The sequence below is a fragment of the Asterias amurensis genome, chromosome 5 (assembly GCF_032118995.1).
Source record: "Asterias amurensis chromosome 5, ASM3211899v1".
Lineage (NCBI taxonomy): Eukaryota > Metazoa > Echinodermata > Asteroidea > Forcipulatida > Asteriidae > Asterias > Asterias amurensis.
Window position 1 is genome coordinate 24,387,320 of NC_092652.1, and position 22,346 is coordinate 24,409,665.

The 22,346-nt window shown below is 37.4% G+C and overlaps 1 protein-coding gene across 2 annotated transcripts in view; it reads left to right on the forward strand.

Annotated features, from left to right (window-relative positions):
• Positions 1-22,346, forward strand: part of LOC139937273 (uncharacterized) — a 70,146-nt gene that overhangs the window by 33,093 nt on the left and 14,707 nt on the right. The window lies entirely within an intron of this gene.

The following is a 22,346-nucleotide window of genomic DNA, read 5'->3' on the forward strand; positions in this document are numbered from 1 at the left end:
AGACACACGTTCTGTGTATTTTTTCTGAAGCTTATTTTAAGTGACCACAATTACAAATCTCTGAGTACTCTTTGGGGAAAACATACAGCTCTAAAGGTGACCGTGGGCTTGTAATGGTGACCGGTGGTTCGAAATGTCGTCAAATTCAGTTTAAAAAAAGTATTTTGTTGTTGACTATAGTGAGTATATGAGTTGAGTAATTTTCCTCCGTAAAGTAACAATGAAATGGATCTGGTGATGACGTATTTGCGTCTGTATAATTTGACTTTGGAGCCCAAGTTGTGGACGGCACAGCCATTCAGAGAGGATAATTGGGAGCTGAAAAATATTTGGGGTTTTGGTTTCCAATTCAAGTTGAAAAGCATAACAACCAATTAAATTTCAAAATTTTCTTGTAAGGACAAAACACAAAGGGTTAAATCTGAATTCACTATTTTATGTAATATAATCTCCTTTATAAAATTTTGTGACTACATTTCAAAGTCCATATGCAATATTTTTTAATCATTTTTTTACCAATTCATTTCAGCAGATTAAATCGAAATGTTTACATACATTTTTTTCAAATTAAATCAATTTGTTGTATACCGAACCCCAAACCACTAGTAATTGAATCATTGATGATTATTGTACTCGACTGTCCCCGCGCAAATTGTAAAATCAAATGCCACTGGAAATTAAAATTCTGTTTCGTTTTTAAAATTAACAGCAGAACTATAGTGTACCTCAATCTGTATGTATGTTGCAAAACAAACAAGAGCAAATTTAATCAAACCGAATCAGTTAAAAAGCTCCAAGCTGACGACTCGTGCGTGAGAATTAGTGTAATTTTTTATATGTCTTTCCCTAGGCCCTCGTGTAGTTACTTTTTCGGTTTTCAAGTCGTGCTCGCTGAGTCGGTGTTTGTGTGTGTCTACAGGTGCAAACTAAACCACCCATTCCGTTTCGGGACACGGAAAATATGAAGCTCTGTAAACATGCTTTGATAAGTATTAAAGGCACAAGGCACGTTGGGTAATTGTCGAAGTCCAGTATTCGCACTTTGTGCATCTCAACATACATATAAAATAAAATTAAAATTAGAAAAAATGTGAAAATGTGAGCCCTATTGGTCATCGAATTTGCAAGAGAATAGTAAAAGAAAAAACACACTTGTTGCATGCCTTCAGATGCATAATAAAAGGCTTTAGCCGAAGAATTTTATTATTTTATTGAGAAATTACCTCTTTTTAAAAACCTTTACGTTACTTCAGATGGAGCCGTTTCTCCGATGTTTTATACTATCAACAGCTCTCCATTGCTCATAACCAAGTGAGTTTTTATGCTAACAATTATTTTGAGTAAAACACCAACAGTGTCCACTGCCTTTAAGAACCAACACTCCAAAGAGATATGGAAAGTTTTCGATTAAGACTGAAGTGTCTTCGCCGACTTGTCACAACAAAATGCAGTGTTGAAAATGGCGGCAAAGGGACTAGTCGAGTTTTCAGTGTTTGGTCAACAGTATGGTCGTCAGTGAATATTACAAATTGGCATGCGTACAGCGAACTCGTATATGCATACCTCATGCTTCGTGATTTTATCTTTAGACAGTTTATATCTTTAGGATACTTGTATTTGGGAAAACAACAATTTGATTGGATCATTATTATGGAGCACCACGGCCAGTAGCAAAGGAGGTTTTTTACTGTCTTCTTTGTGGCGTATTACATGATACATAAAATGATAAAACACATCAAACGCCACATTTCAGCAAGACTACATTTTCAGCTATAACAAAATAAAGACTAAAATTCAATGTAAGAAACTTGTATATACAAAAAAGGAAATTTCTTTTCACTAAAATTCTATTACGACTTACCGCCACCAATTCTTCCACAAGATCCTTAAAGGTTTAATTGTATTACAACGTCACTCAACTGTGATTGAGTTGTATTCTTGTAGACCATAATAACAATTTAATATTTAGGTTAAACTAGACTGGGCAAAACAGAAAATCAATTACGTTGTGTTTTAAAATTACTGCATCACTTTTTCTTGGATGGCAGAAATTATCAGTTGAAAATGTGGTACACATGGAATTTGAGGCATTGCATGGTGAGGTATCAATGTATACTGTTTAAGGTAACACCATGTGTCGTGCTGGGTAGATTGTGTTCTCTTGGGAAATTGTCTTGCTTTATATTCTACTGCCGCAGAGTAGAATAAATAACACACGGTGTTACCACAAGTACAGTGGTACATTTACTTTCAATTTGAAAAAGGTGCACACTGAAGACAGCGATCTAATTACTTCATACGGTAAGACTAATTGTAAATGTCAAACCAAAACATTAAGATTCAGGACTGTATAGAGCTACACAGATTGTGCAAATGACACGGGTGAGATGAAGCATCCAACGTGAAAATCACGACAGTAGATATCTGGATGTTTCCACACACATGTATAATAGATTAACTTCGTCACGGATGCCGAAGCCGACTGGCTGCCCCCGCGACTTCCTTGAACTGTATTCAATATCCTTGCAATAAATACAAATGAATATCTATTAGCATTTATTACGATTGTAGTTTGTGTTATAATGCCGCCTAAACACGTGGATATGTAAATAGATTTTAAAATTGTTTACTAAAATAACTGTCATCGCAGCCCAAAGGGTGATTTACAACAAGTTTACATTTTAAAAACATTGCAATTAACTGAGGGGACGAATAAGCCACTAGTCATTGAACCATGGGTACATTCTAGAAAAACGAAAGGCCAATAAAAACCAAGTAACAATTAGATAAGCAGGTCATTTTCGTAGACAGCTGTTTAGAAGAAGTTGGCATTTTTGTTCTTTTGCTTTTTGAATACCTCCCGATGAGGCAATTTACAAAATTACATGCTGAATGTTGTGAATAACGGCTACCTCTGAAGTAACTTTGTTTTTGAGAAAGAGGTTTTTCTCAATCAATTAATACAAGACTTCAACTGAAGCCTTTTGTTATGCATCTGAAAGAGTGCACACAAAGTAATGCAACAAGGGTGGGTTTTTTTTTTTCATTCAATTCTCTCGCAACTTTAATGACCAATTTAGTTCAAATTTTCACAGAGTTGTTGTTGTGTGCATATGTTGGGATACACCAAGTGAGAAAACTGGTCTTTGACAATCATCAAACATGTCTAGTGCCTTTGAACCGCATGCACCTTTAATTAATCCGGTGGAAATCCATTCGACATGATGAGGGGGAATAAATACTTTCCAGTAATCAGAAACATAATGCCTCAATCGGGAATTAACAAATTCCCTTTTTTTTTACCAATCATACATTCCTTGAGGGAAACTAATCTAAGCTATTGAGTGATGATCGAACCAGAGCAAGGGAGGGAAATTGCTTTGCTCGCTTTTATCGTGAGTTCAATGACAATTTGTACATTATTCTTATTGTGGACTCCGTAACATTATAGGAATCTAATGGACGATTAAAAGGTATTCATTCCGCAATTGCGCATGTCTTAATTTCAATGAATGTTATACATCTGTTTGTACCAGACGAATGTTTTAAGTCGGATAACTGGGTCGCGAACGGGAGGTTCAGGTCGTGTCAGGAAAAGACATATTTACAGCCTACGTGTTATTGTAAGATTTTCATTATTTCATCCTCCTTCAACTTTTAAATGAATGGCAATGAACATCTGTGGTTAGAAGTCTATCAGCAGCGATAGTGTAAAGTGTTTTGAGAAAATTTAATTTCGAAAGAATGTGGTTATGTAAAAAGGATAACAGGTTTTCTACCTTAACATAAACATAAGAAGCGTTTACCGCTCAATCGGGGATTATACGTCCTGCTTGGACAAAATCACTCTGGATTTTCGACGATATCTCAAAAACTTGACCCAAATTTTTGGTTTTATATTATATTAAAGTCTGATTGTGATCTACATTTTTATAGGATTAAACCGATCAAACGGTTCCAAATACCAAAGGTATACCTTGTCTTTAAGTTAAAATAAAAAACGAAATAACAATGTGTCATTGTCAACGGTTGGAAAGAACAATAAAACCAGGAACTGATTAATCAAATTGCATGATCTTTGTGTCTTTGGAACACGGTTTTTGGTCAATGTAGGAGGTTGGGTAAAAAATTATCTATAAATAATGTATCAATAATTGTTTTCGTTTCATTCGAAAATGAGAACAAGGAAACGCTAAGATTATATTTTCATGACATTTAGGAATAATCAAGGATATTTTCCAGTACAATATACTACTATTAAATGTTATGTTTATTAATGTTATTATGGATATGAGGCTATACAAATACATTAGGGATTACAAAATATATATAGTGAGGTTTAGCGACACGTTACACGAGCAAAAACGTGAACGTGAACGTCAGAAGATTTTGTTGTAAATAATCTCATGTTTTTAGCATTGTGAAGATACCATTTCTCACGTCAGGTCCGTACGTGCAGATGTCATACGTGAGCATGAAATAAGCCCAAAGTGTGACGTCACCTATAGAAACGACACAATTTTCTGACGTTTACGTTCACTATTTTGCTCGCGTTACGTGCAGCTAAATCTCCGTATTATTTTACAAAAAGAAAATCCAAGAAACATTACAGTAAGAGATGAGGTGTACTACACTAAAACTAATATACAGCTGTTGTGTTTGTCGGTTTGTCCTGTTTGTAACTAAACAGAGTTCGTCAGAATTTTTTAAATTTTAAGTAATTTTTTAGATAAGGTCATGGGTTTTAATTTATTCTCACTAGTGTCTGAATGTCAAATGCATTAGGGGCAGGACTTTGCTCTTTTAATGTAGGCCTATCACTTTTGTATAGGTTCGTGTTTTTTTCCCAAACGCATTTAATTGATTTTTGCGTATGCCTGTAATTGCGTGGAGTCCACTGGGGCCCTGGCCTATGATGGCCCCGGTCTCAGCCTCGTTCACTCCCTTCAAACTGTTCCAATTATAGACATCATGCAAGCTCGTCAAATGTAAGTGATTAATGCAAAGTGAAAAGGATCATCCAGGAATGACTTTGATTTCCGGTTTACCTTGTGTTTCAACACGTCTCTGTTGCACCACTTGTTCCAGTAGTGGTATAAGCACGTGCTTTGTAGCACACTTTAAAAACTCGCGCGTCAGAATCGAGATGCATCTTTATGGCTTATATGGTTCATTTATTTAAAAATTACTGCTTCATTGGGACATAATTCATAATCATTAAAACAGAAAATACATTCAATGAAAATATGATGAAAACCCCAAATAAAGACCTGGGCCAAATTTCATGGCTCTGCTTACCGTAAGCACGGAATCGGCGCAAACGGAAGCAGGGAATTCTGTGCTTACGGCAAGCGTATTTCACGGGTTAGCGGCGAATTTGGGCTTCTGCGCGTGCGTACTCCACTTTACTAGGCATTCTACGCTTACAAGGCTAGCGCAGAAATTCGGCGCTTGCACGTAAGCGGGGAATCGTGATCGTATAAGCGCAGAATTCGGCGGTAAGCAGAGCCATGAAATTGGGCCCAGGAAGAATGTACTAAGAATCTTAATTTGCAATGAAAACAAAACAACAAAAAAACAGAAAAGAATATCATTACAACTTTAAAATTTGATTTAAGTGTTAAGGAGAATGTTGTGGTTGGGCAAGGGGCTGTTTAAAAAACTGCTCCCCTTACAGTTCAACCCCAAGTATGATGTGGCTCCAATTGGGGTCGATTTCACAAAGAGTTAGGACTCGTCTTACCTCGGGTTAAGACGAGTAACTCGTGCTAACTTAGGATCAATCTCAAGGTCTGCCTGCTACAGTGCAGGGTCGGGACTCGTCCTAAGTCCCAAGATTAATCCTAAGATAGGAATAGTTTTGTGAAATTGACGGCTGGGTCAGACTGCTCCTCGGTCTAACCTTCTCTATATTCTTGTATATCTCTGTTGTGTGTAATTTAATTGAGCTTGTGAAGAGAAATAAAATAATAATAATAATAATAATATAATAATTCTGATCCGGAGTAAAAATTCATGTAACGAGTTTCGTTGCTAAATGCCAGGGACTTTGAGACTAATCCAGCTTGTACTTCGCATCCATACAATCCCTCAGAAAAAAAATATATACACACTCTCCACAAAGAGGCCTGAGTTTCGTTGCTAAATGCCAGGGACTTTGTAACTAATCCAGCTTGTACTTCGCATCCATACAATCCCTCAGAAAAAAATATATACACACTCTCCACAAAGAGGCCTGCCCATCCTTTTCAGTTGCAAGGTCCAAACACAAGATGGCATTTTATGCCCGGTTGGAAGTGCCCCTCTCATTATATATTTAACACAGAAATCGAACCGACGTTTATATTTCGCACGCTGGAAACACCAAGAGTTCTCAAGCTTCAACAGTTGTGTAAATCCACATTTCACACTAGGATTGTGTCTTGTGAGGTGTTTCGATTACAGTGAGTTGTAAAGAGAAGTAGACAGGCACTAAATGCTTGGAAGGTTTTATGGTCAAAGGATATCAGTTTGAGGTGGTAGTTCTTGTAATACAGGCCTTTCTGCAGCAGAAATAATCTACCATAAAAAAAACCACTTTTTTATAAATAATTTTGTTGGTTTTACCCTTACACCGATGTGTGCTAGCACTGTTTACTCAGTACACATCGGTGTATGGGTATACCTAAAATTAGTATTCCGTATTCACTGTGCAAATAACATCTATTAAACTTGTGTGCTTAAGTCAAGTGATGTCCTCGAATCACGATGGTTCTCCAAGCCTGTCTGTCCCCCATTGCCGACTTCAAATCTGTTGATTCAAATCCTGTGTCTAGTTTGAGAATGTCAATGTCAGTGTAACTTGTGTAAACGTTATTTATTATGGATGACTAAATTATTACGAGAAGTAAAAGTAACCGACGAGCAATTAAAAGAGGAGTATACAGGTATTGGTACAGCTGATAATTGTCGAAGACCGGTGTTCTCACTTGGTGTATCCCATCTTAAGCATAGAATAACAAACCTGTGAAAATTAGGGCTCAATTGGTCATCGTAGTTGCCAGAAAATGATGAAAGAAAAAACACCCTTGTCGGACGAATGTGTGTGCTTTCATGGGAATAAAATACTTCTAGCTAGAAGTCTTTTAATATTTTAGTGAGAAATAATATCTTTCTTAATAACTACGTCACTTCAGAGGGAGTCGTTTCCCACAATTTGTTATACTACCAACAGCTCTCAAATGCTTGTTACCAACTCAGTTTTTAGTTCAATATTTGTTTTCAGTTATAACCAAACGTGTACCTTCCCTTTAATCCGTTGTGTGAATCCGGAGAAAATAGTGAAAAATCAAGCACAACTTGTTTTAGCATGTTTATAAACACACTGTCCGTAAGTTTGATTGAGACAACTCTTGCATTCTATAGGTAAGGTTATACATAGTTTTCTCGAATATTACTTCATTTCAGAGGGACATTGTTCACAGAAAAAAGGTTCCAGTACGACCTTCACAATCAGAAAGAAAAAGAATCAAACAATGAAGGTTTTTATCCTTGCTAATCCTGTATATTTATTGATTTACATGTGAAAACTTCTTCATTTATTCGGCGGTTTTGAAGGATTTTTGAGTTGAAACTATACAATTTCCATGAGACTATCAAATCTATTTGCACAATAGTGTTATTTGATAAGGTTTGTGAGGTTTTAAGGCAAAGCAAAGTATACCTTTAAAAAAATTCAACCGTTGGAATATTTTAATCCTGTGCAAATGTTAACATAATACCAAAGTTTAACATGTGAACATTTCATTTCAAAAGGTGGTAGTGTTGTTAAAGGAACACGTTGCCTTGGATCGGTGGAGTTGGTCTTTGAAAAGCGTTTGTAACCGTTTTTTATAAAATGCATATGGGTAGAAAGATGTTGTAAAAGTAGAATACAATGATCCACACAAACATGCCTCGAAATTGCGTGGTTTTCCTTTTACCTCGTCGACTAACACGTCGGCCATTTATGGGGGTCAAAATTTTGACTCCCATAAATGGCCGACCATGTTAGTTCGCACAGTAGAAGGAAAACCACGCAATTTTGAGGCAAACTTGTGTGGATCATTGTATTCTACTTTTAAAACATCTTTCCAACCATATGCATTTTATAAAAAAACGGTTACAAACGCTTTTGTTTTGACCAACTCGTCCGATCCAAGGCAACGTGTTCCTTTAAGGTATCGTCGAATATCTGGAGTGGTCCACCCAGGAAGAATAACCCTTAAATGTAACACAGAATCGTTTCGTGCATGAAGAGTTTCTCACATTGAAATGTTTCTGAGAAAACGACATTCATGAGATGGAAATTGTTTCTCAAAATGTTTTACATCACATCAACAGCCGCAGTGCTTCTTACACAGTAAAATTTGATGGACATAAACGTTTTGGAATAAATACCAAAAAAGCTATGGTAAAATAATCTATTCCTCCAAAAAAAAGCTACTCATTAAAACACTTGATGCGGGTTTTTTTTTAATATGAATGCCGCAATATTTTGCGCAGAGTAGCCTACAGTGAAAATGACTGGATTTTGTAGTGGAATTGGCATTATTATAATAATAACTATTGGTATAACTACTTGAGATTAAAATAATAAAATATAACGAGACATGATGAGGGGGGAACTACACAGGCCAAATCATTTTATTTTATATTTTTAAATCATAAACCTCATCTTCAATCACTACCTAATGCTCAACCGCACTTTTAAAAACGCAGCGGTGAACCGAAATAGCCTACTAGTCAAACAGCAGCGCATTTCCACTTATTCCCTGATAGTAATCCGTTGTATAATAGAGCCTCCTGAGATGAGTAATGTCTGAATCCAACGGTTAAAATCGAATTATCCTTGAAAGATTGTGTAGGCTTTTCCTGAAATCGAAATAATAATGAACGCTTTATACGTCTCGTCATTCTGTGTTCTTTAAGACGCCGACAGTGACAGATAAAAACCGAATCTTGATATCCCAGTGATATCCAGTTTGTCTTTTACCATAAACCTTTTACCAACACCGTAAAGCTGGTGAAATAATTGAAAGGACTAAAATTGAATTAGCCGAAAAGTCGATGCGCGTGATCGGAGCAGGGTTTTTGTTCTTCTCTTCATTTTACGTGTCATCGCGATTTTGTGGGTGCGACAACAACGAAAGAACATGTGGTTTGATCAATATTTGAACGTCAGATTATCCCACTGGTTCTCCCGGTACATGTTAATTTGGGTTGAAATTAAGTGTAAAATTAGTCTTCTAAGCACATTTCTGCCGAGTAATAATTTAAAAGGGCCGTGAGCAAAACATTAAAGAAGGGTCGTACGTTTGGAGCGTTGATCAACCATTTTGATATAGCAAAGTGAACGTCTGCGTGGTAATTCAAGGAAAACACGCACCATTAATAAAGAAAAAAGATTGCGGCAGTTTGAAGTACTTCTTTTAATTAGTTGTAAAAGAAGCCTCCCCCCGAAAAAAAAAGAATAAAATAAAAAAATCAAAGAAAACAATCAAATACATAAGTATCAATATAAAAAGGGGATCACAAATGTTATCCCTATGTCTCGTCACGTTTTTACGCATTTACAAATGTTTCCATCAGGGTAGATGCACGTTGCCGCTCCTTTTATTTTTTATTTTTTATTTTTTCATTAATAATGTCAAAATCCTCCTCTACTTCAGGACATCCCAACACTCCACAAGACAAACAAACATTGACCCAAGGGCATCCACTCGAAATCAAGAACTGCTCATTGCCTCTACGTTTTACTGATATCAGTGAATGTAGTAAAGATAACACTCACCGATATGCACTGACTACAAGACAACCTACAGATTTGAGGTTAGGGTTCCCAGCTATGCATACAACAATAACATTGCGATGAAAAACCCCTATGGCTTGGCAAAACTTAAATATTAAAAGTGATATAAGATGATCACTTTACTGCCGAGGTTACTGCACGGATGTAACTCCACTTAAAGCCCGGTTCATACTTCCTGTGAATGCGAAGCGAATTTTGGTGACGCAATAACCTGCACGCACCCCCTTTCCAATAAAACTGTGACGCAATTATACTTGCTTCGCACGAAGCATTCGCAGGAAGTATGAACCGGGCTTCACTCGATTTCCTGGTAAAAACAGTTTACCGCAACGCACTTATTGTTAAAAACAAATTGCGGTTTCAAAACTTGCTTTCTGAAAAAGAGAAATTGTTATTGATGTTTGGATACAAATTTAAATTGTCCTTAGTCTGTATTGTTGTTTTACACATTTACCATCCCCTAAAGCCATTGAATTAGCATCGGCCTCCCCTATCCTCCACTCCCCTTAATTCCTTGATCATGTTGCTTCCGTTTATGCCCCGGGCTTTATACTCACACATTACGGTTAGGCTTTGCACCAATGTTGCTCAACACACAAGACTAAAAAAGTAAAATCTGTAAACTATGTCCACCGCCCCTGTGAAACGAAGTCTGAACTTCCACTCTTGCCTGAAATCTGTGTCCTTAGCCGAAAGGTAAAGCGAAGGGTTTCTACATTAATCAGACATGAACTGGCTCAACCTTCGCCAACAAAAAAGTAATGTAATTTTGTCACAGGTGAAAATCGCATCAATGTACGAGAGGGGGAAAAGAAGGAGACGAGTTGCACAAACCTTTTTTTGATTCAACAATGAAACGGAAAATGTAGGTCATGTCTGTCGCACGGACCGAGTTCGGGCTTCGTTTAAAGTAAAACAGAAACTGGGTAAAATTATGATATGAATGTTTATGAATCATCTTGAAGATGGATCCGGTTGGAAGAACAATAAACAGCTTATAATTGTTTCACCAGCTTCAAATTTTTAAACAGCTTCTAGTTTTTGATCACCACAGTTTTCATGAAAAACCATGACAGAGTGACGCTCTAAAGCCACACCAATGCTGCCTCCCTGATTGGTTGTTTAAGCAATGTTTTACACTGGTAAGAAACACTGTTTATGATTGGCCTAACACATCAATAAGACTTGACAGAACATACCTGTGATTGGCAAAAGTTTATGAATAAGGCATGGAACATTAAAGATGCTATGTCAGATTTTTGGCCCCAAACGAGTATCACCCGCTCTAACAAAACAAATTTTTACTTTTACTTTTAATGGTCAGGAACCATGACAAAAATTTAAAACGTTTCTGATAAAACACATAAGAATTGGTCACGTGATATATTGTCGGGATCCCGACAAAAACTAATTTTGAGCACTTTATTTCACACAGCATCTTTAACCTTGATTTGCATGAAGCTGTTTGGTATGCATACCAATAGTGAGATGGGCAATGAACGGCTGTGTGTGTATATAACAAGTTGAATAAAGAGAATTGAACATTGTGCATGATTAAGTGCGCACGTTCTCGTCAAGTATAAAGGACTGTATCAAATTAATTTGATAACAATCTCATATTTTTTAAGGACGCTGTACTCTCAATGCTTTTAAGCCGAGGTTTCTAATGATTACGTGCGATACAATTAAAATTAAAATGTGGTCGAGGTTATGGCGGTTTGTGCATTACTTTGCCCGGTACAGCGCTGAAAAGGGTAAAAAAATTAAAAGGCACAAAAGCGTGTACCATTTTTTTTCTTGAGGGGGGAGGGGTGGGCCCATTAAAAACGTATTTTCCGTCAGCAAAAGAGCGGATCGTGTATTTTTAAAAACAATGACAACATTGTTTAGCTGTTGATTGATTGATTGTTTTGTGCCAATCAAAATAGTCGATAGTGGGTGATCCACAAATGCTATACAATCTAGGCTTGGGCAGAAGTGGGGAGGACATTTTTTATTTCTCTTGAATATCGTTACAGCCGGCATTGATCGGTCTATACACTTGACATCACTCAGCTGGTTGTTTTCCGTGCAAACAAAGTTTCCAAGCCACATAAGCATGTAGTGTAGGTGGACCAATGATTTGTAACCATCTTCCTCCTGTCATTAGTAAGGGAATCTGTTACTGTTAGTTTGTCTCAATTTTCATAAAGCTCTTATAAAGCCCCTTCCACACGAGAGCAATTTAGCAAGGCTCCCTTGCTAAATTATAGTATTGCTCACTGTCCAAGGTCCCTTGTCCAATTGTGTCAAACATTGCTACACCTCCATCCATGTCAATTTCTGTTACTATTAGTTTGTCTCGGTTTTCATAAAGTTCTTTTAAAGCCCCTTCCACCCTTCCACACGAGAGCAATTTAGCAAGGGTCCCTTGCTAAACTAAAGCATTCATGTGAAATTGTACAATCTCGTGTGAAAGGACAAAAATGTTTGTACTGTCCACAAGGTCCCTTGTCAAATTTGTCAAACATTGCCATACATGCACCTTCATCCATGTTAATTTCTGTTACTATTAGTTTGTGTCAATTTTCAGAAATGTAAAGCCCCTTTCACACGATAGCTGCTATGAAACAGAACTAAAAGTGTTTAACTGTCCAGTATCCCTTGCTAAATTGTAGCATGGCTGTACAATTTTACAATACGTACCAATGTCCCTTTTCAACATCCATGATAATTTTTGTTATCTAGTGTCGCAATCGAAACCGATCGTTTTTTTTTTATCTATGATGTTCACCCACTCTGAACTTCTTAAACACAAACAAGGGGGTGGAATCTTCTGTATCTTCAGCCCACACGTTCATTTTATAAAGGAGAGTGTTCTCACAAACATCAGCTGATCACATTTTCAGATGGAATTGGCCTAAACCTTATCCTGGCAAAATGGCAGAGTCCGTGAAACAGAACACTGTGTACAGACGGCAATGTTGTTCTTTCAATCGCGGTGTTCGATCGGACGCCGAGGTGGACGGGTGTGCTAGGCGTGTAGGCCAACTCCACGCTAACACACAGGGCTCTGGCAACTGTTTTAAACTATGCAATAGAAATACCGTGACATTGGATCATCCAAATTGTCGAAATCATACACTGTGAGTATTTGAAGTCTGTGCAAGAACTTTTTGGATTCACAAAAATGTTTGCTGATAGATACCCCTAACTTATCACGATTTGTTTTACCTTCAAGGCAAGCCCCTGAGTATACTTAGTTCGAAACGTTGAGATCACATCGCTTCTTTTCAGAGCTAACACTTATTCCAAAGGAGTGCACGGTTGTGTATCCGCAAGTTTACTTACCATGGCTTTTCAAAGAATTTTCGAGTGTACAAAAGACAACAGCTGCGAACCAACATTTCACTTTTCACCGTGAGGTGTTCACAATGTCCGGGCGTTTTCATCCCTTTGGCGAGGTATGAGCAACATTTCAAGCCGTGTCTATTTAGCGTACCTTGGAGACTGAAGCGTGTACAAGTAAAGATCAATACCTCGATGGCTTGACGGACAGCTGGTTGTTAAGGTTGCTGTGCCAGGGTTACAATGTGCGTAAGGGGAGCTGGGAGCGAGGTTGAGGTACCCCTGACCCAAGTCAGGAGATTTAGAACTTGAGGTCTCGAAATCAACCATCCAAACGCACACAACTTTGTGTGACAAGGGTGTTTTTTCTTTCATTTTTATCTCGCAACGTCGACGACCGATTGAGCTCAAAATTTCACAGGCTTGTTAATTGAAGGCTAGTCTTTGACAATTACCCATAGTTATGTTACCAATGAGCTCTAGAAAACTCTAGACAACTCAAGAAAGAGTGAAAACAAAAACCCTACTCTTTCAAGATTAAGTGTGTTTCTAGAAGGTTCTACAAAGAGTGCAGATAAAAACTTACTCTTTCGAGAGTGCAGATGTATTTCGTGAGTTGCGGAGAGCATAGTTTTAGATTTTTTCCAACCATTTCACTCTGATAAAGTCACCGAACAGATATTTCTTCGACGTAAAGGCAGCTGGTAGTAACCTGTGTGAATATTTTATAAGTTTAGGTGAAACTCTTCCTTTGATTTGAAACCGCAGATTGTCTATGGGTTGGCATGTGCTATAAATATTTAACGCAATAGTTTGGGTAATAACAAATTACGTTTGTTTAATAGCTTTTAACCGCTCTAGAATTGCAAAGGTCGTGGGTTCAAACCCCACCCGAGTAATTACGCCTTTGATTTTTTTTTTTTTTTTTTTTTTTGACAGAGCTCGGGAAAGTACCGAGTATGATAATATGCTTACGCACACTGGTGTTTACTACGGGTAAACCAAAAAAGTTAATAGCTTTTGGTATGTAATAAGTTATGCAAAACAGAATACAGAAAGAAGTCTGCTTAATTGTTGTGGGTTATATGGAATTGATGGAATTGTTGTATCATAAGTTTTTAGACCTGTGTAAGTTCCGGTGCCAGCAGCAGGGCGTCGGTTCGATACCCGGTCGTGACACTTGTGCCCCTGAGCAAGACACTTAAACATACTTTTTTTCGTAACCAAGTTTGGAAGGCAGTGCATTCTACTCTACCAGCCAGGCTCATAGTGGATGTTAAACATCCCATATGTTATACAAGTTTTTTTTTGATGCGTATAAAATCCCCGAACAAAGTATGTCCCCAAATTGACAACATTTATATCTTCAAAACAGTTCGCGCGGAGAACTCATTGAAAACTTAATGATGATAAACAAAAAACTCTGCAAAAAAAATGAATATTATATTCCCTTTATATACAGAATTCAAAAAGTGTCCCTAAAACGGGGGTTTATAATTATACGGTGTGTTTTGATCAATCAGTCTTTCCCGTTGAAGAGTCACTCAATCAACGAGTGAAAGCAATCGAATACCAAGACGCCGTTAAATAGAAAAACCTGGCACCTGCAAAATGTGCATCCCATGTGCACAAATGCTACATCGATTGACGTGCTATTTAAAGGTGTATAAAGCCCTTTTCACACGACAGGGATTTAGCAGGGTCCCTTGCTTAATTTGAGCATGGTTTACAAACTACAGACAATGTTTGGACTGTCCCAAGTGAAATCTCCTGAAACAATCCGTCCTTTATCGACAGTATACAAATTGTTGGTCCACACGAGGTGCAGTTGGTTAATTTTCACATCCATGCTAAAAAATAAACAAGTGACCCCTGCTAAATAACTGTCATCTGAAAAGAGTCATACAGTGCAATTTTGTTCAAACAATTTGGAGGCAACCAACTCACTGACTGCTTATTGGCCTAGGGAACGTTTCATCAGCACAAGACATTCTGGTATAGTGTAACTCGACTCAACCCAAGAAAAAAAAGTGAGCAAGCTGGCGGGTCAATGAATTTTATCTATCGGAGATTGCCTGGAACTGGTTGCATGTTAATTGCCACAATGACCTTAAGTCTTCCTAATCATTGAGTTTTCAGTACGTTCTGCGAAACGTGTTCTCAAAATCTGTGAAGACAGCGAAAAGGTTGTGACGTTATTTGTGTGTGGTTATGCTCACGTTCATAATGCCCTTATTTCGAGCGTTGCTATCAAAATAAGAATTGTGGTTTTAGAGATATTCATATTCCTTATTTTGGAAGCGTTTGAGAAGGGAATAGCTAAACCTATGGGGTTTCGGAGGTGGAAAAATCTTAAAATCAGCGAGATCCCAGCTTTTTTCGCAGTCTACCATTTATAATTTTTGTGAAAAGTAACACTCTATAATTTATGTTTAATATTTACTGATATTAACGTCAACAACGCACAAAGTGTTAAATATTATGGTTGTAAACATGGGTCACCCCTTATAGATGTATTTAAAGGCAGTGAACACTATTGGTTATTTCTCAAAAGAATTATAAGCATAAAGCCTTCTTTTGTCAAGCGTAGTGGGTAGTGGTTGGTAGTATAAAACATTGTGAGAAACGGCTCCCTCTAAAGTGACGTAGTTTTCGAGAAAGAAGTAATTTTCCACCAATTTGATTTCAAGACACCAATTTGATTTCAAGACACCAGATTTAGAATTTGAGGTCTCGAAATAAAGCATGCTGTTCTCTTTTTATAACCATTGTAATATTGCTTTTTCTTGTAAATCTTTGATGTGCAATTTTTTAATACATGTTTGTGTTTGTTCATGTTTGCTGGCAAATAAAATGAAACGAAATGAAATGAAATGAAATCTAAAAGCACGCAACTTCGTGTGACAATGGTGTTTTTCAGTCATTATTATCGGCAACTTTGATGATCAATTGCGCTCAAATTTTCACAGGTTTGTTATTTTATGCTTATGTTGAGATACACAAAGTGAGAAGACTGGTCTTTGAAAATATTATTACCAATAGTGTCCATCTTTAATGGTTTGTTTTATATTTCCCCACAATTCAAAGACTCCGTGTCTTTAGTTTTAAAACCGTCTCAGTACCCAAAGGGGACTCGGTCATTTGATATTGTGTCTCATTCTTTGGCCAAAAAGCGCCAGAGTTATTCTCCTCACATTGTTTATACTCTCAACAGCTCTCCGTTGCTTGTTGCCAAATAAGTTTTTATGCTAACAAATATTTTGAGTAATTACAAATAGTGTCCATGCCTTTGAAACTCTTTTCAAATCACGAGGGGATACCCTATATCCAAGGGAGGCTAGCAGCTGTTACATCAAGATACATGACTTGCCGAGAGAATCTCTCTCCCCCAAACACACTCTAGACTAGAAAATATTAGTGTAGACAAGATTTGCATCAACGACGTCCTCTAGAGGTTTTCCTTCACAAAAAGTGAAGGAAAAGGATTAAAGAGATAAACTTTTCTTTCAGCGGCTTCGAAATCTAATAGCAGAGGAATATACCACGAAACGACAAGCACATTGTTGTCAAAAATTCAGAAGGATGGTATACATCATTATTCTTCTAAAGAGAACATTATAGAAAAAAATACAGACCTGTAGTTTTCAATAAAACCATGATGCAGAAAATCGCATTAAACAGTGAAGGAACAGGATTTGGGAGATTAACCCTTCTTTCAGCCACTTCCTAATTTGGTAGCCAGATGAATATACCATGAAATGACAAGCACATTTTTAGTCATAAAATTGATAGGAGGTTATACATCATTCTTCTTCTGAAGAGTACATTATAAATTAATTTTCGTCTTCTGGTTTTCAATAAACACCTGATAGAGTCAACTTGTGAAATTAATGACAATTCTTTTGACAAGCTCATTTCAATTGAGTCAATCGAAGCAAATAACGGTGATAGAAGTCTAAAGTTAGTCTGCAATATCTGTTGACGTTGACCATAAGACTTAAAAAGTTTGGTGTGTATGGGGGGGGGAGGGGTGTTTCGGGGGATCGGTAGGCCGATCGGTAGGCCAACTTATATAATCATATTTGGATTGAACCTTATACATGTGTTTTATGCAAAAACAAAATTGTGTACTTTTGGAGTCATTTGAAGACGTGAAAAACATCTTCGAATGTTCGACATGGCCTTAACTTTGAGCACCGGACTCAATCTCTGTTGTTTCTGGTCAGCAAGAGTGTGGGCTCGCGTCCCGGTCGTGCACTTGTGTGACTTAAGCAAGATACTTGACCATGGATGCTTTGTCCTTCGGATGGGACATTAAGACGTAGGGTCCCGTGTACTAAGAGTATTTAAAGAACACTTGTCTTGGAAGAGTGGCCTCCCAATGCTCTTGTTTCACCTACACTATAGCAAGCACCCTTGTTTACATGTTTCCTTGGGATTCTACGGTACAATGATTAAGTTCACTTATGTGTCATTCTTGGGTGCATTACCGGAAAGTACTTCACCTTTAAAGGATTTGGGTACTTTTTGTACGACACAAAACACAGTCCACAGATTTACATTAATCTTACACGGTTTAAACATAATGATGGTAGTAAGCTTCCTTTAGAATAGTACTTGCTGATGTGCTGTAGTTTGGATAAAACGAGTGAAACAATTTCAAGAAAATAACGTTCGACTCATGAGTGAACATTGTTTTAGCTCGTAACAACGGATTTACGCGACTCTTCTGAAATCATTGCTCTGTGATTTTCACCTTATTTCCAAAAACTTGACAACTAATGAAGCTGAAACTTCTACAGGTAAATTATATTACATACATCTTCATTCACAGTGAGTAGGGATTCATGTCATGACCAAAAACTTGATCTTCAAAGGTATCAGAATGCTGTAAAATGAGCGATGCTGAACTACCGTCAACCTTCTGACCATAATCGATAAACACAGGCATGTTAGAAATAAGAAACAGCAGAAAGGAATAAAAGAATCCATAAACCATTGGAAACAATGGAATATTTGTTTCATTTATATAGGCTAGTAAAACAGCGACAGATATTCCTAATTTGATAATAGCGTGTTTTATTCTGATTAAAGATCCGCTGCATTGCATCCTGCAGTAATGAGGCGAGCGGCGAACAATGACCGCTCAGATCACTAATAAATTAAAAAGGTATAATTAATATTAATGCTTGTTTATTATTCCAAGGTAATCTCTTAATGATGGCCTATAAAACAAGGGAAATGGACGGAAGTTGATTAATGATGACAAGTATTTCATTAAATGATCCTATAATTTATGGTTAATTAGCATGTATAAACGAGCCATGTCTGCAGGTTTTGCAGACATCATTGAACAGCTTGGAACGTCATGACAAATCCCACATGTTAGAGTAATTTTGGCGTATTGAAACATCTTCTGTCTACGAGAAAATCATAACAAAGTTGTCAAAACAAAAATGAATTAACCAGAAAACGTATTGCGGAGACAGTGATGACTTTACCAGTGTAGCACAGGAAACAAGCGTTATCTTAGCCCCTAAAACAGGTAAAGTAATAAGACAGTTTAAAGGAACACGTTGCCTTGGATCGGACGAGTTGGTCAAAACAAAAGCGTTTGTAACCGTTTTTTATATAATGCATATGGTTGGAAAGATGTTTTAAAAGTAGAATACAATGATCCACACAAGTTTGCCTCGAAATTGCTTGGTTTTCCTTCTACTGTGCGAACTAACACCGTCAGCCATTTATGGGAGTCAAAATTTTGACCCCCATAAATGGCCGGCGTGTTAGTCGACGAGGTAAAAGGAAAACCACGCAATTTCAAAGCATGTTTGTGTGGATCATTGTATTCTACTTTTACAACATCTTTCTACCCATTATGCATTTTATAAAAAACGTTTACAAACGCTTTTCAAAGACCAACTCGACCGATCCAAGGCAACGTGTTCCTTTAATACAGCGCTTTATATGGGCGTCTGAAAGCGCTTATCATACTTCACTTCCAGACAGGTTTTGGACGTTTTTAAATGCCGAGACCCAATTTACGCGCGTTATGCAACAAACGGGACCAACAGCTTTGCGTCCCATCCGCAGAGTAGGTTTAGATGAGTTATTCGTATCCGAAATCGGTATTCGCTAATCTTAGGTATCAAGGCCGAGAGCTTGAGTCTTGTGAGCTTAACCGCGTTTTAGGTTGCTTTCGTTGAAGCAGATTATTGTTTTCACTTTTAGATGTTTGGACAGTTCAACCAGTATGTACAACTCAACATGCGTCTTATTGTGCTCACCGTGCTCTTGATTAAATGAATTTTAAAAAGCTGATTACTTTACTTTAAACCACGACGTACCATAGGGGAATGCATAATGAAAAGGCAAGTTTTGTTTTTATTGCCACGAGTAAAGATTCTTTCGAAACAATTCCCGGACTGCTTTGCGTTACTTGCACATTTCGAATCCGTGCCATGTTCGAGTCTTCAGGAGTCCCAACTAAACCATCGCTAACTTGACAATTGTTTAAATCTTTGCTTGTTCAAGCCGCGTCGCCAATCATGTTTACAAACCTACAAATGATGTCCAACAAAACGACAAAAACAACCACAAAGATACGGAAAAAATAATTGGGTAAATGTAGACCAAAGGCGCCATGCTTGCTTGTCCATGTCTTTAAAACAGGATGTAAAGCAGAACTGATATTTCCTCCTCAACTAGTGAAAATAAATTGGAAAATAAATTTGATCTTGACTGACTAAAGTGGCGATCGGAATTCTTAATCTATCCGTGAATAAATTGAAGGCCAGATGTTTATACCGGTCAAAAAAATACAAGGGCGGAGTTATCAAGACTTGAAGAAAAACAACTGTTGGATATGAAACCATTATCTCTTGACTGTGCGACGAACTGGGAAATAACAGGTCCTCGGTTAGAAAAATAATCCCAAAAGGAGTTATGTCCCCAAATGAAGTGGGGATGCAACCAATTTTGCTATGAAAAAAAACACTAAATGGTTTCAATTAATTTGTCTCTTGTTTAACCTTTTGTTAAATGTCCTTTTAACCTTTTTAAAATATTATATCAAAGTTGCAATTCAATTTTTATGCTGTGATGGCTATTGTCAATAAATCTTTTATCTTTCTATCTATCTATCTATCCATCTAAATTGATCTTGTTTCAAATTCTTCACAGTAGATGGTGCTACAATACTTTTGAATTATCAGATGTTAGCTCGGTGGGATTCGAACCCACAACCTTGTGATTGCACGTCCTGTAGTCGAACGACATGACCACGGTGACATTATTCCTGTGACAATAAAGCCATTAGACACTTTCTGAACAGAACAAAAATTAAAAGTTCACAGATTTACAAATAACTTACAGGGTTTACAGAAGGTAATGGTGAAATACTTCCCTTGAAATATTATTCCATGAAGTGCTTTACTTTTTGAGAAAACATTACAACAATATCAATTTTCGATTTCGAGAATAACGGATTCATTTTAAACACATGTCATGACACGGCGAAACGTATGGAAACAAGGGTGGGTTTTCCCGTTATTTTCTCCCGACTCCGATGACCGGTTGAGCCTAAATTTTCACAGATTTGTTATTATAGACGTTGTGATACACGAAGTGTGGGTATTTTGACAATACTGTTTACCGATGTTGTACGATTGCTTTAAAAGTGTTTGGGCAGGTGTTTTTTTTATGAAGTACACATGCAGAGAATGAAGTCGTGAAGTATATATCAGAGATTGAAGTTTTGAGGGGGTTAATTCGGAATATGGATGAAGCTGTGGCCACAAGTTGAAACCCAACAAGTCCTTATTTTTGCATGGGAAGGTGACTGTCACACTGACATCAAATACACATTCTTGCATTTGTTTAATGAAAGTTTGAGCACATTCGTGTGTATAGAAGAATGGTAATTGTTGAGATATGGTTTGTAGTTTACCATCAACAAAACATGATGTTTTAAAAAATAACATCTCAAACCGAAACCCTACACTGAGTGAAAGAATGTACAATCACACCATGCAATTATCAACACAATAAGACAAATAAACAGTTACCCAAAACGGTTTCATCAATTGGAACAAGCCAAACAAGTGACACCAAAAACCACGCATTACTTAACCACGTAAACAATCAAAAGATACCACTATTTACAACTTCAAGCCCCAATTGGTGTCTGGTTTTGAAGAGTTCCAGTGGGGGATGATGAAGATATCTTGTTATACCATGCTCGATTTACATAACTTGAGAAAGCTTGTCCGTCAATGAGTCGAGACTGAGTGTAGTTTGTCACAGATTTACCTCACCGCCAATAGCAGCGAGACGTTAAGACAAACTCCCGGTGTTGTCAATTGATAATCCTTCAAATTAAAAAAAGAGGGCGAGAGAATGTTTGACTGTTTGTGATATAGAGCGTGGAAAGACCAAGGAGGGAAGAGGGGTTCGGCATCATCACTGGGCCCGGGGATTCAGCTCCTCCGGGCGGGTGGTTGACTGACGATGATTGTCATGTTTGCGCCCTAAATAAACGTGACTTGATGGCTGATCTGTTGATCATCATCACCCGGTAGTGGCGAGGTATTGGGACTCTATATACGCTACTTACATTTTTCAGCTTGATACTTCGCAGTTCATCAGAGGATAGGGAAGAAGAAAGACTGAGTGAGAAGGAGAGATGGGAAGACATGAAATGGAGATTGCTCCAAGTCTCAAGGGATTGACGGAGAGGGAAAAAATCCTCACAAAGTGTCAAGTCAAACTCTACAAAATGCTCACATAAGCTACCAATTACACCATGGACAATAACCTCGAAAGCCTCGGTTACAATTTGTACATCAGAGGGGTAAAATCTTCGATGTTCATACTCCAGACGTTAGTGGCTTATATAATGATGGTTTCAATATCTTGCAGATTACACTTTCTTCGTATTCCTCAGAGACTTGCATAATCAAGTTTATATAATTGAATTCAATGTAGATTGAATTATAAGTCCACAATAGACGTAATATCCGGTTGAAAGCTTTGCATGTCTTAAGGAGCTAACATTTCTATCTCTCTCTCTTTCTCTACTCTCTTTTACTTACTTGTGGTGTAAAGAGTAAAACAATGTTCGAATAGACACTGCTAAAAGGATAATTTTGCTGCTGTTGATTTAGACAGTGCCTGACAATTCGATGTTTTA